The sequence below is a fragment of the Melozone crissalis genome, unplaced genomic scaffold, assembly GCF_028551555.1.
Source record: "Melozone crissalis strain CALT ecotype California unplaced genomic scaffold, PUWL_Pcris_2 ptg000004l_1, whole genome shotgun sequence".
Classification (NCBI taxonomy): Eukaryota; Metazoa; Chordata; class Aves; order Passeriformes; family Passerellidae; genus Melozone; species Melozone crissalis.
In genome coordinates, this window is record NW_026535782.1 from 20,315,052 (window position 1) to 20,336,796 (window position 21,745).

The window sequence follows — 21,745 nt, forward strand, 5'->3', positions numbered from 1 at the left end:
CTTTCAGACATGTGAGAACTACCCAAGATGACAGCTGTGAGTGAAGTAGTCCTCCCCTCCTTACTTCAAGTGTCAGGGGAAAAAAGGAACTGCAGGAACCTGATTTTTCATAAGGGGAAATGTTGCTTTGTTGTTACTCCCACCATAAGGATTGATCATAAACAAGGAGTCTCAGGGCCTTGGACTAGCTGAAGTTTTTCACTCTCTGCTCATTACTGTCATGCAGGTGGTGCAACCTAGTCAAGTGTTATTTCTGCTGTGCCTGCTAGTAACTGTGTCTTATCTGTCACTCTCTGTAAATATAAAGTGTCATGGTTGCAGCCCCTGCTGCCATCAAAAATTGCATTTCATATACAGGGTGAACTCGTATCCCAAAATTTCTTAGGTTCCATGTTCCGTCCCTCATGACTCCTTCCTGCAGCAGTTGTCACAAATTTGGCAGCTCATGAATTTTCAGTGGATCAGGTCTCCACTTTTCTGGACCTGTTTGCTTTCTACAAAGGGGTATGCAGCAAGCCCCATATTTGTCTTTTCTTTTTCCTCTGGGAGTTTTGATTTCTGCAACTTATAATGTGGAAAATACCATAGTACCATAGGACTTGGGCTCAAGGTACAATGCTTTGATGCTTTAAAAATAGCTAATCTTTGTGGTAATGAAAAATAATTAAGTAATATGGTCCTACATAAAAGACGCAAAGTTCAGAAAAAAAAATTGAGGCTGAAGACAAATCGTGTCATTTCAAAATCATTCTCCTAGTTTGTGAGGAGGGTATGGATTGAAAGTTTGAACCTGGCCGTGCCGAGCACATCCCTCGGGGGTCCCGAGCATCACGACTCTTCCCCAGCTGCATCCTTGCGGTCTGTCCCGCCTCCCGCCTCTTGTTGGATGCGGTCCGTGGATGCCGGCGCGGCTGAGAGCCACGCTCGGGGTAGGGGCAGCAGCTTAACCGGGGCTTCGCCCGCCCTTTGGGCATGTGCAGGGCACAGGCCTGTGCCCGTGTGGCTGTGCCCGTATCCATCTGTGCCCGTGGCTGTGTGTCTATCACTACGTGTGAGCGTGTCTCTGTGAGAGCAGCAGCCGGTGCCGTACACGCTCCCTGCAGAGCGCGGGGAGCTGTTCCACTGCAGGCATGTGTCAGGGCCGGCGGGACGGGCGCGGACGGAGGGATGCTGAGCCCCCTTCGCCCCCGGCTCTGCTCACCTCCGCCCCTCCCGCTCTGCAGAGGCCCCTTTCCTCCCGCCCACCGCAGCCAGGGCTGCCGGCCGGTGCGCGCCTCCGCCCGCGGCACTCCTCACGCCGCTCTCAGCACACCGCTTCCAGCGCGGCTCTCCTGCCGCGCCGGGGGCACCGGGCACCGCGCCCCCGCTCCCGCTCGCTCCCCGCTCCGCCTCACGGCCCCGCTCCCGCGCGCTCCCGCTCGCTCGCGCGCGCACGAGTGACATCACCCCCGTCCAATCAGCCGCCACCCCTCCCCGCGCCCGCTCGGCCCCGCTCGGCCCCGGCGGCCCCGCGCGCGGCCGGGGCGGGGGCGCGCGGGCGGCTGTCAGCCCTGCCGAGCGGGTAGGGACGCGCCGAGCCGAGCCGAGCCGAGCCAGGCGCGCCGGCCGGGCAGCGCCGTCCGAGACGTGCCCGGTGCGCAGCGGAGGTGCGGGCGGCGCGGGGTGACAGCCCGGCCGTGCGGCGGCACTGCGCAGGTAGGGCAGGGCTCACACCGCAGCGGGCGCCCCCCGCCCGCGCAGCGCAGCGGGGTCCCGCGTTCGAGCGGCGCTGGCAGAGCGGCCCTGGGGAGCGGGCACCGCCCCGGCTGGGTCCCCTCAGCGGCGGCGAGTCACAACTTTGCCGGTGCGGCCGGGGGAAGGCGGGGAGCTGGGGCAGGTGCGGGGCGGCGGGGCAGCCCAGAGCCCCGCCACGGCCCAGGGTGGAACCCCTCCTTGGCGGCGGCCGGGGGCGGCGGCCCTTTCCCGGAGCGGGGAGCCGAGCGGGCAGGGGGAAGCCGCCCCCTCCCAGGGAGCCTGCCCGCTGGGCACGGGATTACTCGGCACCCCGGGCTGCCGAAAGTGGGCCGCCTGCCCCGGGTAATCCCCCGGCGAGGGCTGTCCTCGCCGGTCGGGGGCTCGGGGGGGGGGGGGGTGCCGGCTGCCGAGGGACCGGGATGCTGCCGCAGGGGACGCCTCGTGCGCGGTTCCTCCCCGTTTCCCACGGCGCACGGATGGATTTTGGCAGCGTGTGTAAAAACGCGTCCGTACCGTGGTCCTGCAGCGCATCATTTCAGCACCACGGTCTGTGTGCCGGAGCAGCCGCAGCCTTGCGCCGTACGCTGCATTTTGGGTGTGCTTAGTGGTAACGGGCGAAAAAGGGTGTTGGTTTTTGGTTTGGCTTTTTTTTTTTTTTCAGTGCACCTTCTTGCAGTAAAAATGATAGCGTTTTCTCTTTCTCTTTCTCTGTTTTCTCCTTGTAAAATGTTAATAATGCCTTTTTTCATTGCCGCGTGTCCGTAAATGTCAGTAATTGGGGGCGGCTGTAGTAACCTGCCGGTGAGGGCAGAAATGCCATTGCTGAGCTCCGCCAAAGGCACCTGGCAGGGCTGAGCCTGCACCTCGGTGAGCGGCTCTTCAGGAATTGCAGCTGCTCTGTGAAGCGCTGTTTAATTCTGCTTATGAAATCTACGGGAGATTATCTATGCAGTTAATCAACTATGCTCCATTTAGTAATGAAAGTAAAGTGTGACCTCGTAGCCGCGAATGTTTTCGAGTGTTACATTCTAGCATGGTCATAGTTATGTAACAATATTATAATAGAATTGTATTAAAACACATTAAAAAGGGTTTGTTAACGTTTTGAAAAATAAGCCATTATGTAATTACTAGGCTGTACGACTTAGGGAAAAATACGCCTTTAAAATGCAGCCACCTGTGCAGAGGTGGCTGTATCTAAGAAGGAATTAACAATATGTTACTTAGTTTCACGCTTTTGTATAGAATTGTAAACCACTAAAAATTATCAGCACAGGCCTTGAAATTACATAAGACAGGGGAAAGCTTTCTGAAATAACTTGAAGTTATAAAAATTCTCAGTTTTTTTTCATCTACCATTAGTAACTTCTAAATGTCCTTGTAGTGCAAATACTGTACACATCTCTGTGAAAATATGATCTTTGGTCCATGTTCTTCTATAAATGATAATGCACCAAAATTTCTTTAATAAGAACTCGCCCTAACATTTATGAAAACTTTTGGTAGTATGAATCTTTTGTTTGGTCGTTTGCATTCAAATATATGTTATATGTTATCAGATGCTTAGGTTTTGTCTTTAGCAATAGTTGACATTATAAAAAAAATAGATCTTTTCTATCTCTAAATTTTGGAAAAATTAAAATAACCTAAACAAAACACTTCTGTCCTGGTACATATTTGTATTATCCACAATGCTGTTCTAAACTAGTAAGAGATTTCCAGTTTCACTTTTAAGTGGTGCTAAGATATAATGCAACCTCAGCACAGCTTCATGGTAATGCAAGAACCTACTTGATTTTATGGAATTTTAAATTGAGTGTCTGTCTTAAACACCTTTTGTAGAGAAATCTCACATTATTAAGGTATGGAATCAAGAGGTTTTAAGTGCTTTTTTGAGCATGTACTTCTGGTACAGTCTTAATTACATGATCACATACTATTTTTTTTTCCACAGGAATCCTGTCTTTCACTGCATGGGATAGATTGAGATCACTTGAGAGAATTCAGTATTTTTCATTGATCATTGTGTGAGCCCATGATTTATTTATTCAGTGTTACTCAGCTCTGCTTTGAAGACAGAACTGATAACATCTGTGTGAGCTTTGCTAAAGTGCTTATCAGTGTGTGATCAGAATGCCCTACAAAGCACTAGTAGTTTATCAAACACTACCTAAGGTGAGACAACACTTCTACAGATGGTGAAGAAAGGCACAAAGAGCATTAGGTGAAAAGTATTCGCTCAGTTTTGGTGTCCAGTCTGGAATTTCTACAGTTCTTGTAAATATGTTTGCTCAAGTTATACTTGCTACTGCTTTTTGTAACAGTCCTGGCTGCTCCACATCTGTGAGTGTGTCTGCAGAGTGAATGGGGAAAAAGAGGAATTTACTGTCAATTACAAACTATGGAAGTTTTAGGTTAAATGGTTTGCTGTATGAGAGGAAGAGGAATGAAGGAAACTACAATAGAGAGAGTGTTAGCCATTAAAGTCTTTGTGGCATATGACAGAGCCCCTGTCCCTTTTTCTTTCTGCAAGCTCAGTTCTTCAGCAGATAAAACGAGTCCTACCTGCCTTCAGTTCTGTATCATCTTCAGTGGCAAGGTAACTGAATAAGAAGCACATGTCTACTTAAGTTTATTGTAAAAAACCAAAAACACTCAAGGGAAGTTAATTATGGTTGCATAGGCAGCAGTTTGTCATTTTACACCTTCTGAGTGCTTTATTTAGTAACCTTAATATTGTTCTTTTGTGTTGTTTGTGAAGTAAAATATGCATACATGTCTCATAAATGTCCTTAAAACCTAGAAAATTAAATTGTAGGGAATTAAAAACAAACAAACAATCAAAGAAGCCAACAAACAACAAACCAAGAAAATGCAGAAAAAATTCAATTCTCCAAGTAAATTTCTTATTGTTTTACTGTATTGGACCTACAGTGGTTACAAAGACAACAGGAAAATTTATTTCTTTGCAAAAAGCTCCTGAACTTTTACCACCATGAGTGATACTATAGGAGTGCAGTCCCTTTCATGTAGAGCAGTGGTAAAACAGAATGGTGTCACTTGTAGTGCATTTGCTTGGGTAGTGGAAAAGTGGTGCAAGACTGAAGTCCTTTGTACTGTAGGCTTTAGAATGTGTTGAGGTGCATGAGGGCTCTTTTGCACGACTTCTGCAAGCATGGTCCTTTTCACTTCATCATTTATATGTATCCTAATGACAGCACCTTTATTGTCCTGTAGCTGGTCTCAGTGTTTTAGGTATTCCTGGTCTTGACCATTCCAAGTTTTGTTTTTGTATCTCACCCAGTCCTGGCTCCTTGCTTTTTTCCTGTCAGCTTTTCTTCAGTTTACTTTCCTTTATTCCTTGGAGCCTCTTCATCCTGATTTGCTATGTCAGCCCAGTCTAGTCTCCTTTCTGCAGTCTCCAGTCACTTTTTCTGTGCTTTTAGCAGACATTTGTCTCAATTTTTATTCTTCTTCAGAGACCGTAAGGTGGCTTTTGCTCTTCTCCACCGAAACAACACAGTACTTTCTTCTTGGAAGTTGGTTGGTCTTTGTTACATTTTCAGAGATAAATGAAAGAACGTAGAATAACTCAAAGCCTGTCTATGATGATGGCTTCAAGCCATAATCAAAAACATTTTTTGAAGAAGACTTACTGAGGTTTTCCTTTTTAAAAATTGAAATCTTAAATTTTTTGATGTGAAATGTAAGTATATGTATTATATGCATTGGCAGAAAGCAAGGACCCACAGGACACTTGGACAAAGTTGTAAGTAGTAGTGAACTATAGAAATGCCAAGCAACCTCAATAGTCCTATTTATGCAGAGAAATCAGCCATTCTGACTGTAGCATTTCCTGTATTCTTGCTTAACTCAGCTAAGTTTTGCAGGGTTCTGTGCTGGCACATAAAATAACGGATGATTTGGGTTTTGTTTGTATTCATACTAATTTCTTTCATTTTATCTCAAGGATTTGCTACAACCTCTTGAGACAAATACTTTCAAAAAGATGATGTAAGCATCTCACTGAATTGAGATCTGGATAAAACTATTGGAGTTACCACTGCTCCATGGTAGTTTTGTTTACATAAGGTAGTCTTTTGGATGTGGTAAAGTAGTATTTGCAATAACTTAGTGGCTTTTGTGCCTGAAATAAGGGATGTGGTTGAGCTATGGTTAGCACTACAGACAGAATAATTAAAGTGATAGAGTATTTTAAAATGAAGAAATATAAATAAACATATTTGACAAGTTCTTTGCCTTTATTTGCCTAATGTTTTTTATAATTGATATATAGTGGACAGATGATATGTTGGTGCCATGCAAATGAGTTAGCTTGGAGCACAGAGATCAGGATTTAGTCATGAGATGTGATCTTTTTTATAGCTTTATTGGAAACATCATGTTTTACTATAGACAATTCAATTTTCTCCAGTTCAGCAGGAGTTGAGTAGAAGCATTACTATTAGTTATTCCTAGTCAAGCCAATACACAGAGTTGTTAGACATGGACTTGAATTTACTGCTGCATTAGATTTGCATGAAATTGGTTTTCTTTTCCATAAAATATGAGTAATACACTTCAGCTTACTAGCTGCTAAATTTAATTTGTTTGTAAAAATCAAAGAGAGATGTTTATATGTTCAGTCGAGCATTGGAACAGGTTACTCAGAGAAGTTGTGCACTTTCTCTTCTTGAAAGATTTCAAGACTAAAAAATAAAGCCCCCAGTAACCTGACCAAATGTCTTAGCTTTCAGCAGGAGATTGGGCTGCAAACCTCCTGACATCCCTAACAATATGAATTATCCTTTGACATCCCTTTTTCTGACTTGTCTTACAGCATGAAATATCCTATGAGGTTATTCTGTAATTCTCAGGGAGTGAGGGGAGAAAGTCAATATACAGTCTCAGTTAACACGTTGTAACAAGTTGTAGTTCTTCATCTTTAAGTTCATGGGAAAAAATATTTTGGTCTATTAATACAACTGTTCATTATAAAATTTATATTTTTTATACAAAATCTCATACTCAAAAAATGAATGTAAATATTTAAAACGAACACTGCTGCTGCTAAGTGGAACAGGCTGTTCATGTTGTCTCAATGTTGTTCCTAGTTGTGGTGTTAATCGTTTAATTGTTCTGGGAAGGATCGGTGCTTACTCAATGAGGAGATAACGAGGTGCCTTGTCTTAACCAGAGGGATGGGACAACAAAACAGTGACGGGCTTTAACACATCAGCTTCAGTGAGATGGGAAGTTTTGTGTTTTCCACCATCAGGACAGAAATCCATGTAATTTGAAGGTTTTGTGTACTGTAAAAACATTGATTTTTTTTTTTTTTTTTTAGGCCCTGCTTATAATTCAGTTAATGTGTGGTGCAGTGGTGAATATGTAACTTTTTGAGAACTGTCTTGATTTTATGAATACCACAAATTAACCTTTCACATATAGTTTTGTTTTTCACTATGTCTTTTCTTGAGGTTTTCATGTTTAGGATTCATCAGAGCTTAGGAGAAATAAGCCAGCTTTTTATTTCTTCAGTGAGAAAAGAGAAGCAGTCATATACCTCAGATATTTTTTCATGAAGACTTCCTTCTAGATATCTGTTTTTCCAGCTAGAATGCTTTCTTTGAAACTTGGAATAATGCTGACTTTATTTTGATAAAGACAATCAGTTGTCCTGCCGACTACTCACTGATAAGATCTTAAATAAAGTTAAAAAGACATTATGTGTGTCTGAGTTGTAGAGCAAGACTGTATTTTTCTTTACCAAGTATTATAAGCAAACTTGTAAAAGTGCCTAGAAGGATAACATAGCAGTTGATAAGGCCTCCTTTTTCTAGAAGTGTGAGCTCCCTGCTGTTACTAGTAGTACTTTAGAGAAAGCATTGGATTTTTCCACTATGATCATTTTTGAGCAAAGCAAAGAGAAAATAATTAAGATAAATGAGAAAGAGCTGCTAGAAATAACACTTTTTTTTTGTTTTCTGAATGTCTTTTTCTGAAGATTAAGGTCATCTCTCCTTTGTTTATTGCCAGAAACCCAGCTCCCCTTTCATCAGCAGTCTACAGTTTACTTCTTTTATAGAAATGAACTTTGGAATATTGAACAGTTTCCACTTCAGATTTTCATTATAAAGGAGCTCCCAGGGAGGCCAGCTGCTGTTGAAATAGATCTTGGGAAGCCAGGCATTCTGTTATGCTCCTTTTTATGCCTTCTTGTTGTCACTTCCTGAACTCTCTTTACTCTGTACTTTTATTATATCTTGTCCTTCTGACTTTTCCTAACCCTCAAATTTTTCAAAAAATTTTAACGTGTTTTGAAGAAGTATTCAGTTCTGCCACTTAGACTAGGTGTAACCATGAGATCCCTGAAAAATGCATAGACAGGCCATTCCAATGGCAGAATTAGTCTGCAACTTGACTGTAATAGGTTGTTTTTGAACTAAAGGTAAAAGTTCAAGACTTACTGCACTTAAAAGTTATATATGATTTTTGTTTTGATTGCTTTAATTTCTTTCTTGACATGAGTACTCTGCAAGTTTTGTAAAGCAAGCAAATAAAACCCAAACAAAACCATTGAAAGATAATTATTGGAATGGTGCCAATGCTGACTTCCATTCCAAACATCTGGGGTGATACTTACACTTTGTTGTTTAAACATTTCCTGTTTCAGTTTTGCATTAGGCCTTGTTAGATGGATTCTTTGGCTCCCTTGGTTGTGGGTTCTTTATTTAGTTGGGGTCTCTTTTTGGTCAGTGTAGGAATAAAGGTTTCTTGTCAGAGTTTTAAGGGAATGCTGTATGAGATCTTAATTCCTTTACCTCATCATAGTAGTTCATTGCCTATTTCATTTCTTGGTGTTGATCTGCCCCATTCAAAAGAAGAGTTTTGCAAACTTTATTAATGCATTAACTGAAAAATGCATGTATGAGGTAAGTCCTATAACAACCAATTTACCTGATAATTCTTGTCTTTTTATAAAGAGGTTATATGTGTAAGTATATAGGCATTTACATATTTCATTTTAAGTAGCTGGTATTTATAAAATAAGAGTCTGGAAAGCACTGGCAAAACCTAATTAAAATTACTAAAAAAATTCTTAATGGAAAAAATACTTGACTGTCTTATTTGACACATTGACCTCATCCAGTCACTATTACTTTAACCTATATTCATATAGTCAAATATATCTGTATCTGTATACAAGATTTTTTCCCCCATGTACTCCTATTTATTTGAAGATAGTGAACTGAAGAAGAAAGTTAAATACTTTAACATTAATATTTTATTAAATACTCCCAAAAAGAGAAGTAGATAATTTCAAGTAGGATGATTTTGAAGAACTGAGTTTAGAAGTTACTAATTCCATTATTAAAATGTCAGTGTAAAAACTACTTTTACTTAATTCCATTGTATTATTGAAATGAACAAGTACATTTACTTGGTAGAGGATGCTTTTTATTCTTCTGGGGATCTTCCTTCTATCAATATGTGCAAAAAATGAGTCATTACTTAAGGAATTTCTTGGACTGAAGTATTTCTCCCTGTTTCTTCTCGGAAATTTCGCATTGACTATGGAACAGGACCAAGAACAATATAAATTCTCCCTCTGGGATAGTAGAGCAGATATGTGGTTTTAAAATTTTGAACAGCTTTTTGTTTTTAAAGTGATGGTGATCTGTGTTTTATTAGCTAAGAATACTTGAGATAACTAAAGGGGTTTGAATGAAAAAGACATGATTGCAATTTTATTACCAGCAATTTTTGGTTCATTTATTATTAGGCTAGGTGATTCCAAAATATGATTTTGGGGCATAAAGGAAAGTGGTATATGTGAGAAATGGGGTTAATTTGTGCTTAACTTTTAGGTTAAGCACAGAAAAAGACAAATTTGATTAAACCAAGTATTTTGTTGATGTGAAAATGGGAGTTTACTTATCTGCTGCACAGAATGGCAGAGATTGCTACAGAAACCTAAAGGCATAAAGAAAGTTTTGTATTTAAACAGCCTCAGGTTTGTAATAAAGCACAGCTGTTGCCACTTCCGCTCACATTCTTTTATAGAAATACATTCTGTGGGTTCTCTACAGACCAGCTGACCCAGTCTTAAATGTGGCTGAACCATAAAACCTGTTTTGTCTCATTTCTATGAGATCTTATTTGAAGTGTTCAAAAGATAAAAAGGCTTTTTTTTTTTTTTTTTTTTTCCAGAAGGTTTAAGTCCAGTCAAATGTGATGTTTGTATCTGAAGTTACAGCATCTTCATATAATCCAGACTTTGCCTATGCATATACTGGAAGGAAGCACAGAGTAGCTGCATAGGATTTAATTTTTTTATAAACTAGGACAACTCTGAAAGAAATATACTTCAGTGCATTACCATATTCTTATGTATTACCTCAGTTTTATTTACATTCATGTAGCAGGCTTTTGTGACCTACTAAATATTTTTAGCTGATCTTATCCTTGGCAGTGTTGTTAACATAGTATTTAAACTGACAGTGATTAGATAAAGCCTGCAAATAGTCACTAAGGTTTTCCATGTGTGTGTTGTGTGTTTTTTGTTTTTAAAAAGCATCAACAAACCCCCAAAACCCAACAAATATCAAGCACTCTGGTATGGCACTTGTACCACATGAGAAGAAAGGAGAGTGTGGGAGGGATGTATGTGGTTTTTTGGCCACTGTCAAAAAATTTCTAGAATATCACATAAACCAATGAATACAGGTCAGAATTTACTGTTCTGTCATTATTTAATACTACCAAAGCACCTACATATTTTATCTAACAGATTTAATCAGTTTTCAGATATTCTTTCCAGATCAGCTTGAAAGAAAACTGGATTAATATAAGGACAGTGAAGCATACAGAGCACCTTGCAATGCAATTTCTTTTCCAGCAGTTTAGTACCTGTCTCTAGACAGACGTTGTTAAGGTTAGCAGGCTTATATGTAGAACAGTTTTCATACTTGTGGCTGTCTAAACTAAAGCACTCCAAACATTTAGGATATTCTTGGCCTATTTTTCAAGGACTGTCATGTTTACTGAGATATTAAACTTTTTTTTTATAAGTACTAAGTGCCTTTCTAAAAGGGTAAAGCATTTATTGTGTGGGTACTGGCTAGATACTGTGTTATTTAATGTGGTGTGCAAGCAGCCAAGGGGCAGTTATTTGGCATTTGTCTTGGATCCATTGTAATCTAAGATAATAAAATAATTTAAAAGGAAATATGGTTATATGTTTAGCTACTAAATTAAATTTTTGAAATTTTGGTGTGCCAGCAAGGAAATTTCAGTTCTGCTTCATAAAACATAGGCAATCATTCCAAAGAGGCCAGGACCTAATTCTTGCCTGTTCTGGGAGAATCTATTGTTAAATATACATTTTCAGTATTTTTTTGCTTGTCAGTTATCTTCCTCATCTGAAAGCTTTGTCAGAACACAAAATTCAGAGTTAAAAATAGGTGAATTTAAATGAGAGGACTTTTTGTTAACATTATTCTGTTAACCTTTATCATCCAGATCATCCAAGTTTGGGATTGGACTGAGCTCTCTGTTGAAGATGTTTACCATAGTATAGAATATCAATATTTAGGTGCTGAGAGTAACTTCACAGAACATGTGAAGTCTGTGCTGCCTCTAAACAATCCTTCAGGATGTAGCTAAGAACTTATGTAAAAAGTGTATTTATTTTTATTTTTTAATCTGCAGGGTAATTTTATTGTTTCTAACTTCATTATTCCTGTTCTATGGGATCTTTACCTGGCAGTTTTTTAGTACATATAAAATAATGCCAGTGTGGGCATTAGGATGACATTTGAAAACTTACTCTTCCTGAAAAATAGCAAAATTTTTTGTTGCTGGATTTATGAATTTCATACATTGTTTGTACCCATGCTTGTCTCCAAATTCGTAGCTCATTAAAACTTGAAAACCAGGCTTTCATCCTGGATTGTTCTTTCAACTTCCCTGGAAGTTCTCTTGATGGGCTGAGAACTTCAGTAGACGTAACTCACATCTCAGGATCGGGAGTGATGAGAAGCTGGGTCAGAGGAGGCAGTAGCTAACAAGGGCAAACACACATTTCTTAATTTGCCTAGCTGTTCTGTTTTCAGTCTGAAGTTGTTTGCATGAGTTTAAATTCACAACAACAATTTAAAACAAATAGTCTGATTTTGCTCTGCTCTAGATTAGGACTGCTTATAAATTTGCTGACCATGTTTTCTCAGTACAGTGAGATATAAAAGCAGAAATATTTGTTGCAGACTTTTAGAAATACTCTCTTACCTTTTACAGACATTTGCAAGTGGTGTTTTGGTTAGATTTTTTTAACATGATTTAATTTGATTTTGTTAATTCTGACTGCAGAAGTGTATGAAAACATTACTGAGTCTCTTTTCTCTCTGTTGGTCTAGTGACAGTTGGCAGGTGCTGGCTCCTAGTGAGAGCTGTGAGTTGCACAGCTTGGTAATTGGCATTGAATTTGAGTAAGGAAATTGCTTCCTTCTCTTATGCTACAATACAGGCTTTCTAAGACAAGTTCTTTCTCTTTTCCTTTTCCTGAGAAAATCAGCCATTATTAAATTTTCTCAAAGAAAAAGGGCTTATATGTGGGCAGCATGAGGAAGAAGTACTTGCTCTCTGAATGACTTGTGTCACTAAGAGCCGGCAGCTCAGTCTCACCTATATCTCTGAAAACCAGTCTAAGAATGTTTGGAAATTGAAGAGGGTGCTGATTGGGAAAAACTTCAGGGGTACTTGTGTGAAATTAGTGGCAAAAGATATTGCTGTACAAGGAAGAAAACTGTTTGTCAGTCCGCAGTTATAGAAAAAACGTCTCCTTTCCCTTTCATTAAAAATCAGATTTCTATACTGTGCATCTGAGAATATAATTCTTTACTCCTTCATTTTTCTTTTCTTTAATTTTTTTGTTAGTTTGGATTTTTTTTCTTTTTGTGTTGTTTTATTTTTTAATGGAGCAACAGTGAGTTGTTTTGTGGGATATTACTGTTGAGAGATACTTAAAAGTGTATTTTGCTTTGAACAGCTATTGGAGATTGTGTCAGCATGTATAGGTACAAATCACAGTTTACTTAAAGCCAGAATTAGAGAATTCAGAGAAATTTGTCCTCCTGAGGAGCTAGTGGAGTCTCTTCATGCATCAAACAGGACATCTGAGCTGATCATGTCTTGGAGTTTGTAGTACCTTTTCGTCATAGTGAAAGTGTGCAAAACCCATTTATTTGAGTTCATTTCCAGAGACAAGTTGTATAAAGAACAGAATTACATGTTGACAAAATACTTTGTTCTGCAGGTGTTGTATTGCGTGTCAGGGTATACAGGAGATTAAGTCCTGATGTCATTTAGAGCATCCAGACATGCTTGTAAATTCTGTTTAAACATGCTTGTAAATTCTTTTTTCCCTGATAAGGGAGTGAATAAGAGAGAGAGATTCCAGTGAAAATGTATTAGAACAACTTTTGTCAATTAAGGTTTTACTGTGACTAGAGTAAGGCTATTATTAAAAGCAGATAGTTGCATGGTATATTGCTTGTCTTGTGCCACTGTTCCCACACCTGCAGGTGCACACTGTCACAGACGCCTGTCACACACAGACACTGTCACACGCACCCTGTGGCACACACAGACCCTGTCACACACACACACTCTGTCACAGTCACACACACACCCTGTCACACACACACACACACACACACACACGCTGCCACACACACACACACACACCCTGTCACACACACACACACACCCTGTCACACGCACTGTCACTCCCAGTGACCCGTGTGCAGCCCAGCCCGGCCGTTGGCTCCCAGGGAGCCTCTCTGGTGTGGCAGTGGCCCTGGGCAGGTGTCACAGGGTCCCTGAGCTCCCCCAGCAGCAGCGGCAGTCCCGGTGTCCCTGCGGGCGCGCAGCTGCCACGGGCACCTGGGATGGGGACGGAGCTGCACAGCCCTGGCTGGCACTGACCCGGCCTGGGGGCCTCACACACCTGCCACAGGCTCTGGGGCACCTTTCATGTCATGAGAAGGCAACAGGACAATAAATCTCTATCGCCTCTTGGTGTTTGCTAGACACCTTCTCAGCACACATGGTTCTCTTGCTAGTTTGCTCTTTTCTACTGACTTCATGTAGCGAAATTCCCAGCAGCGGGATTTTTATGACAACACAACCCTTGTAAAGCTGCTACTGAATTGAAAAACTGCAATGGGATGTCACTCACCCGTGAAATACTTTTCTCAATTTTCTTTCAATCTTCTTGCTATATTTGGAATTGAACTGTAATCAGTTTGAATTTTGAATTTTCATTTTGTATACTAATTTACTTCTGTGGAGGTTTTGTTATTTATTCCACTGCAACCAAGTTCAATTCCATTTTCCAGTTGTTATGAAAATACTAACAAAAAAGTGTCACATCAAATGCATTTCATGACGATTTTATCTAACCTTTTAATGCAATTCCAACACAAATATATTTATTATAACTGAGTGAACTATTTCTGCAGAAGCAGACATCTTTATTTTAAGATTGTTCTAACTATACTGATCATGTAAGTTTCAGTATTTAGATTCAGTGTTTTTTGTTAGCCCAGCATACACTCTGCATTTGTAATGAGGGCAATATGCCACATTCAAGCCATAAGGAAAAAGGAATGGCCCCCTTCTGATCTGTATGGACCACATCTCTATTTTAAGCAGAGTCTGAGAGACTGCATCAAGCATCCTTAATATTCTCCAGCTCGAATTTCAAATCGAATTTTTTGCATGTATTGGGAGGAGATATTGAGCTAGTTGCATTTGTCATTATATAAGATATATATATAATATTTGTCATTATATATATTTGTCATTATATATATTATATAATTTGTCATTATGTCCCTGCTTTTTGGTGTTCCTGGATACTTAGTATTTAATATATCCTTAGATATATGCTGAATCATAGTGGGATGTTTTAATTTAATTTCTAGATTTTTAATTACCTGAATATTTTATTTGGATCTGAAATGTCCCTTTGAGCATATTGGCTGCAGAGTGTTCACTTGATGGTTTCACTATATGGGGTTGTCAGTTTAAAATGATGAATAGCTCAGTAAATCTGGAGTCATTCCATACTTCGTAACTTTACAGTGAAGTGGGAATCCCATTAATTCATACAAAAATCTAGCTTAGTGATTCTTTTGGAATCACTAGAATGTATTTTTAAATGGCATATTAATATCTCTGAATCTAGCATTAATTTTTTTAAGAACCTGCAAGTAAATTAGACAACTAGATTTAATGAAAATTAAATAAAGCTGTATTCTCTCAGGGATATAATATTTGTGTCTTATTTTGTGGTTTTTTGGTTTTTTTTTTTGTTTTTTTTTGGTTTTTTTTCTGAGTGATTATGTTAATGTAACTAAATAATTTGAATTTGTCACCACTCTTAATATGCACATGTTATAAATACGTATTTGAAAACTTTGGGAAGAACACCCTGACCCCGCAACTACTGTCTGAACAGTGCAAATCTCAATGGTCCTTTAATAGCAAGTTCCCTTAAACTATATGCCAGTGTCATTTATCTCCTTTCAGCTGCCTCTGTAGCTGAGTTTAGCTCACAGACATGCAGAGTCTCAGCACATAATCCCCTAAAGACAGTGCTTGTATTTGTTATCTTTCTAGGCACAGTGTTTTATCTCCTGTGAACCCATTTGATACGGGTTTCTGGTCCTTGTATGAGTGATATACCAAGTAATGCCCTTGTAGATGTTGGCATGGAGAATTGTGAGCATGCTGTTTTTGTTGATGTCCTGCATTTTAGACCAATTTTTTCCCTTTTTCTCCCCAGTACTTAAAGCTATGAAAAGGTGTAAACACAGCAAAAAGTAGAGCAAAGTTTGAATAATTATCATAGATGCAAAGGAGGACGAAATATACTGAATTTCATTGCCTGATGATAGGAAGATCTATTTCAGTGTAATTAATAGGTAATGCTGCAGGGGATTTTTGTTTTGTTTTGGGGTGGGATTTTTTGCATAGTGGTAGGTTTAGAATGCTTATTATGTTTAATTTGGAGCAAGTTTTATGTTCCTTTTGGGGATTTTGATAGCTGTTCAGACAGCTATCAAAAATACTCTCTGTTGATGTATTCAGACAGATGGTTGTCCCGTACAGTATGTGCAAGGATGTTCTTTTCTCAGGGACTGAACTTCAGCTTTGACTGTTAAGAATTTGGGATTATGTTCATTTTCCCTCTCGGATTCAGATGCTCACATAGTCCCTGGAGAGAAGTCTTCTGGTTATCGCTAGAGGCAGTAGATGAAATCTGTAAAATGGAAGAAGTAGGTCATGGTTTATCTTCTGGTTTTGGGTTTATCACCAAGTGGAGCCATAGAATATTCAATGCATATTGAAACCTCAGGGCATCATTTTTTTGATACTGATACTGTCATGAGGAGGAGTTTGACAGGTCACTGATTAAGTATTTGCATGATTGGATTTCATGGGAAAAGAGAAGATGGTGTTTCAACTTGAATTTCTAGTCAAATAGAAGTGAGGATTGCCTTTGACTTTTCTCCTACTATGTAGATGTGAAACTGATTTCAGTTTATTTGTCTGTGAAGAATTTGCTTTTTATTAAAGATCACCTTTTTAATGAGTTGGTAAATTCTAGGAAAAATACATTAGAAATCACTTAAGAAAGCTGTCACTTTTTACAAATTATTACAGCTTAAGAGACCTCATTTAGAGATCTCTTACAGGAGAGAAAAACCATCCTCAGACTGCTGAAATGATCCCCTCGTAGAGATTTTTTGTTTATTTGTTGATACAAATAAATGTGAGTGAGCCATCTGAACAACCAGCAGTCTAGAAGTCCTGAGGCACAAAGCATGAGTCAAAGCAGATGCATTGTAGAATTAATAAAATATTTTATTTAAATTTTACGTTCCTTTTAAGTATTTGTGTGGAAGATGTGGAAATGTTTTCAAACTTTTTTTTTATAAATGCGAAGGTAATAGGTTTATTATTTCAGCTCCCTAGAAATATATTTCTGTTCTACTGAGAAACTAAATTCTGTTTACAGACTGTGTTTGTGACTTCCTGTAGAATTTAGTAAGAAGTATTATAAAATTGTCTAGAAAAACATTAATAAAAACTAGTTGACCAAAAAAAAATTATAATGAGTTATTCCCATCTTTGTCATAGTGACAGTTTAATGTTTGTTTTTAATTTAGGAAGACAAAAGTGTAAGGAAAAGATGATCAGAGTAGTGTTTTAGAAATATGCTTTCACATACTAAAATTTTTAGGTATATAAAAGGTAGTAGTTATATGTTTGCTCATTTTAAATAAATTTGAATATATATTATTAATGACTCCAAAATTTAAGCCATTCCAGGTATTATAATTTAGAACTTTTAAGTATTTTGATTTGGTGTTCACTTGCTAATGCAGATAACAGTCATACATAAATAGATGTATTTTCAACAGATTATATTTTCATTGAACAGTGAGAGAATTTACTAATATGCACTGGATTTACATGGCCAGGTTTTAGCAGTGGGGGGCCACAGGGGTGGTTCCTGCGAGAAGCTACCAGAAGCTTTCTCTGTGTCTACAGAGCCAGTGCCAAGTGGCTCCAAAACAGACCTGCCAGTGGCCATGACCAAGCCCATCAACGTCTCTTCATTACCCATCTCTGATTTGACTGGTAATAAATTAAGCTGATTCCCCTAAGCTGAGCCTGTTTTTCCTGTGATAGTAACTAGTGAATGATTGCTCCCTTACGTTTTTCCATGAGCCTTACATTCTATTTTCTCACCTCTGTCCAGCTGAGGAGGGGACAGGGTCAACCCACCACATAAACTAACTTCAACCAGCTAATTTTCTGTCTAAACATCCAAAGTGATCTTAGAATTAAAAGACAATAATGTAAGGTAAGCTTGTTTGAGTTGAAAAAAAAAAAGTGTTTGGTTCTTGTGGGAGATTTTTTGGTTTTGTTTTGGAGATTTGTTTGGTTTTGTTTCATTGGGGTTTATTGTGATTTTTTTTGTTGTGGTGTTTGTTTGTTTTTAAAAAGACTTCTGCATACTTCTTATCCTGTATTCCAGCAGACATAGCAAGCACACACAGATAACTCCTGTATTCGATACCATAAGACAGTGGGTTCAGTATTCTTGTTGTTGGTTTTCTTCATTTACATTATTTGGATATTTGTATCTGAGTTACCACTTTATACTTGTTATGAAAGTATTATTTTGTCATGCTTTTAAGCCGGAAGTTATTTTAGTTACTAGAATTCACATATTGCAGTATTAGTGTACTGGTTACAGCAGACAAATGGACAGAAATTTAGTATTTTTATCAGACATAAATGGCAAGAGTTAAAAATGCACGTGCTTCCTGATAAAACTCTGAGTATGTCAGTATGATAGCATGCTTTGCTTTGAAGTGACCTGCTGTTTTGAATAGTTGGGGAAAATGATCCCTTAATATCATTTGCTTTTTTAAAAATAAAAATTGGATTATGGGGTAAAATCTCATGTTACTGACATTTTCATTTCCTCTTTGGTCTAAGAGTATTTATGATTTGTACTTATATGATTTCTGTTTCATAATGTAAGCTGTTGATCTGCCTCAAAAAATGGAAGAGTGCAGACTCTGCAGTGGTTTGTTAAATGCTGTTCTGCCACAGACAACTGTCACACTTGGCTTTAAAATATAACCCTGTTTTCTGGCCTTTCTTGTAGTGTATTTGATGAATCAGTTTTTCCATGTTTTCTTCAGGAAGCTTTTAACCTGAGAATCAGCCTGTCTTTTTTTGATCTGCTCTAAGGCACCAGTAAATAGCTTGGACCTGCCTCTTGCCCTGTTGGTAATTCAGGCTATGGGAGGCTAAGAGAAAGCTTTCAAGAGATGAGATGAAATCTGAGAGGTGTTTCAGGAGAGGGCACTCCAGGGGCTTTGTTCTTGAGGAAGATGCCTGTGGGATCTACATTTTGCTGTAGGAGAGCATAGGGCATATTCCTGGGAAGCTGCTTTAATCTAACATTAAATGAAAGTTTTCCATCTTCAAAGTACAGTTCTTTAATATTTATGGAAGTCTCAACTCCTTCAAATGCACCATAAAGCATGTCCTTATAAAATTGGTTGTGTTTTGGTTTTATTAAATATCTTATGTGAGCATAGCATGCTGTTTGTTTCATTCCTGAGTTGTGGTATGTAAACTTTATGCCTTGGCTCCTTCCAGCCGTTCCCTCTGTATGCAGGCTGGCTGGCTGGACTGCAGGGAAGAGGCACCCAAGCAGGGTGGCCAGGCTGCCAGAGAAACACCAACTACATCTGGAGGAGGGGCTGGACTCTGCTCCTATGTGCTGCCAAGTGTTTGTTACATGGAATTGCTTCTCTTCTTTCAAATTTGTTTCCCTTTCATTATGATGGTCTCGTTCAGGTGAAATGAATCTTAACTTGCATGCACCTATTTCCAGTTATGGGGTTTTGAGAGGAAATTGAGTGAAAGGGGGTGCAAAGTTAGATAGTCAGGCCATGTGGATTTGCCTGACTTTTCCCCTCTGGTCTCAGTGGGCTCAGCCTCTCTCAAGGTTAGAGCATACACATCCTTGAATTTTCTGTGCTGTGAGCAACAGATAACCAACACTCTTCCAATGGCAGCTTTCCAGTAGTACCATGGAAGAAAAAGTCCTTCAGGGTGAAAACTCTTCTCTAATGGTTGCCATGGAAACAGAGAACTGCAAGATTATATGGATTAATATCTCAGCTACGTGTAAATGTTCTGCAACCTTCTCTGCCTTATCATTTAGGAGAAACATTACTTCTCTAAGCATTAGTGCTTTAAGCTCCATCATTGCTTAGATTTGGGCCAACCTTTAATGCAGAAAAATAGCTATCTATTTAAATAAATGGTTTGATGTTAGTCCTGCTGGCTGTTCATGAATTTAGTAGACAGCATTGTGTTTCTGTTGTTGTTGCATAAGGTGCATTTTGTAGTTTAATTTAATACAATCAATGCTTCAAATACTGCACTAATATTCAGGGGATATTTCTACTTTTCCCCCTGTCATTGCCCCTGTGACATTCCTGGTAAAAAACATTCCTCAAGAATATTCCAGAGGATCTGTAAAGCAGGAGTTACAGACAAATTGATCATAATTGCCTCTGTGTGCTGCTTGTTGTTACTGGAGGCAAATTATTCCAGTGCATTCTGGTCAGGTAGATGAGTCACCCTGCCATGTTGGAATGTCAAATTCTTCTATCCAAGAGAGAATTAATTTTTGTTTTTAAATGTCATGTTAAACTTGACTTAATGACTACTGGTTTATCTTTAATAAAAGTAGCAACAATTTCAATTTTTAATTACACCAAATTTAATTTTTTTTAAATGCCGTATAACTTCATGACCACTAGCAGCATAGTTACTGATCTTTTAAATGTCTTCATTTCTGTGAAAGCACTAACATGAATGTAACCTTCTAAAGGTAATTTTAGTCTGATCAATTTCTGTGTGGAACAAGATTCTAACATTATATTTTTATTTCATTCTGATGGAGGAATTTTCACTTTGCTCAATAGCAGTGTAAAGGTACTCTTATCCTGAAAGAAAAAAATTCATAAAAAGATCACCTCTATTCTTAATTTTCCTATATAAATTTTGCTTTATAATTGGATTTATTTATTTATGTGCTGTCTGGATTTACACTGAAGATTGCAGCGTTTCCATTGGCTATGCCGGCTCTTGGCCTGCGCACACCTCTCCAACAAGATCCTAGTGAGTGAGTCTTTGTGGTTTGGTGCATAATTTGGGTTAAAATTGAAAGAAATTACTTCAAGAATCATATCAATTTATTAGTTTATTTTGCTTTGCTAGTAACTGAAAACATATCTGAAGTCCTCTTATACTTATTAGTTCTAATATTCTTCCTGGTTTTGGGTTTTACTGTGGAAAGACCAAAAGGACTGTCTGTTGTGTTTGAAGTGACATATTTTAATTAGAAATTTATTCTCTTGTAACGATGTGACTGTGGATGGAAGTTAATGTTTACAGAGGAGGTAGTCTGGGCCAGACAACAAGCTCCTTTTTATTTTGAGAACAATACATATAGCAGTGGAGTGTACACAGAGCACAGTGACTTCAGTGTGGGGTCCAGATGTGTTGATATGTCTCTAGATATCTCTATACATGTGGAGATGAACTAGAGATATATATTTCTTAATTGACAACATTCATTATTTGTAATGACACTGTAGTCAGTAATTAAGTGTTAGCTGCTTTTTCATATGAGCTAAGAATTCATGTTGCCACTGGTATTTGTGTGTTCATGTATGCATGTTGTATAAAAATTGCATGCTTATTGTTTCCAGATGCTGTCTAGCTTTAAGGCAATCTCAGCACTGTCAGCCAGAGCATCTCCATTTTCAAGTGTGGTGACTCTACTGAGGCAAGGTGGATGCCAAACAAAGTCAGCGTCAATATGCTGAGACCACACTGAGATACTTTTCAAAATTTTAATGGGCTTTATAGGTAAAGAACATCTTAAATTCTGTGTGGTTAGACTTGCTGCAAATCTGAAATTGTGTGTGCAGCTCCTCTAATGAACACAAAAAGGTGAGCCTTTGAATATTACCAATGAGAGTAGACAAAAGTCTGAGACCAAAGAAAAATATGAGTTTTTAAATGGAAGAAAAAATTAAGTTTCACAAATTGCATCTAGACATTTAGACTCAAGGTGCTATCAATGCTCAGTTAGAATCACAAACTGTTAACTGCAGGATTTTTGGAATACTGGTTCTGCCTAATGTGTAAATGTGTAGAAGTAATATTCAGTCTTCATACCTCTTGCTGGAAATTATCTTAGGAACACTTGATTTGTAACTGTACAATGTTAGTCAAGAGGGCTATGTTTAGCTGCTTTTCCTGCTAACTTGTTGGAAGGGTTTCTTGCTGAGACATGCAGAAACAATCCTGAGCATAGTTCAGGAGTTAATATGGT

The 21,745-nt window shown here is 38.8% G+C and overlaps 1 protein-coding gene across 1 annotated transcript in view; it reads left to right on the plus strand.

Annotated features, from left to right (window-relative positions):
* The first annotated feature begins 1,607 nt into the window (after nt 1-1,607).
* The window catches only part of CNTN1 (contactin 1), a 204,462-nt gene continuing 184,324 nt past the window's right edge, over nt 1,608-21,745 (plus strand). Inside the window, exon 1 of the mRNA XM_054271979.1 lies at nt 1,608-1,695. The gene's annotated coding sequence lies outside the window, so the exon portion shown is untranslated. The remainder of the gene's footprint in view (nt 1,696-21,745) is intronic.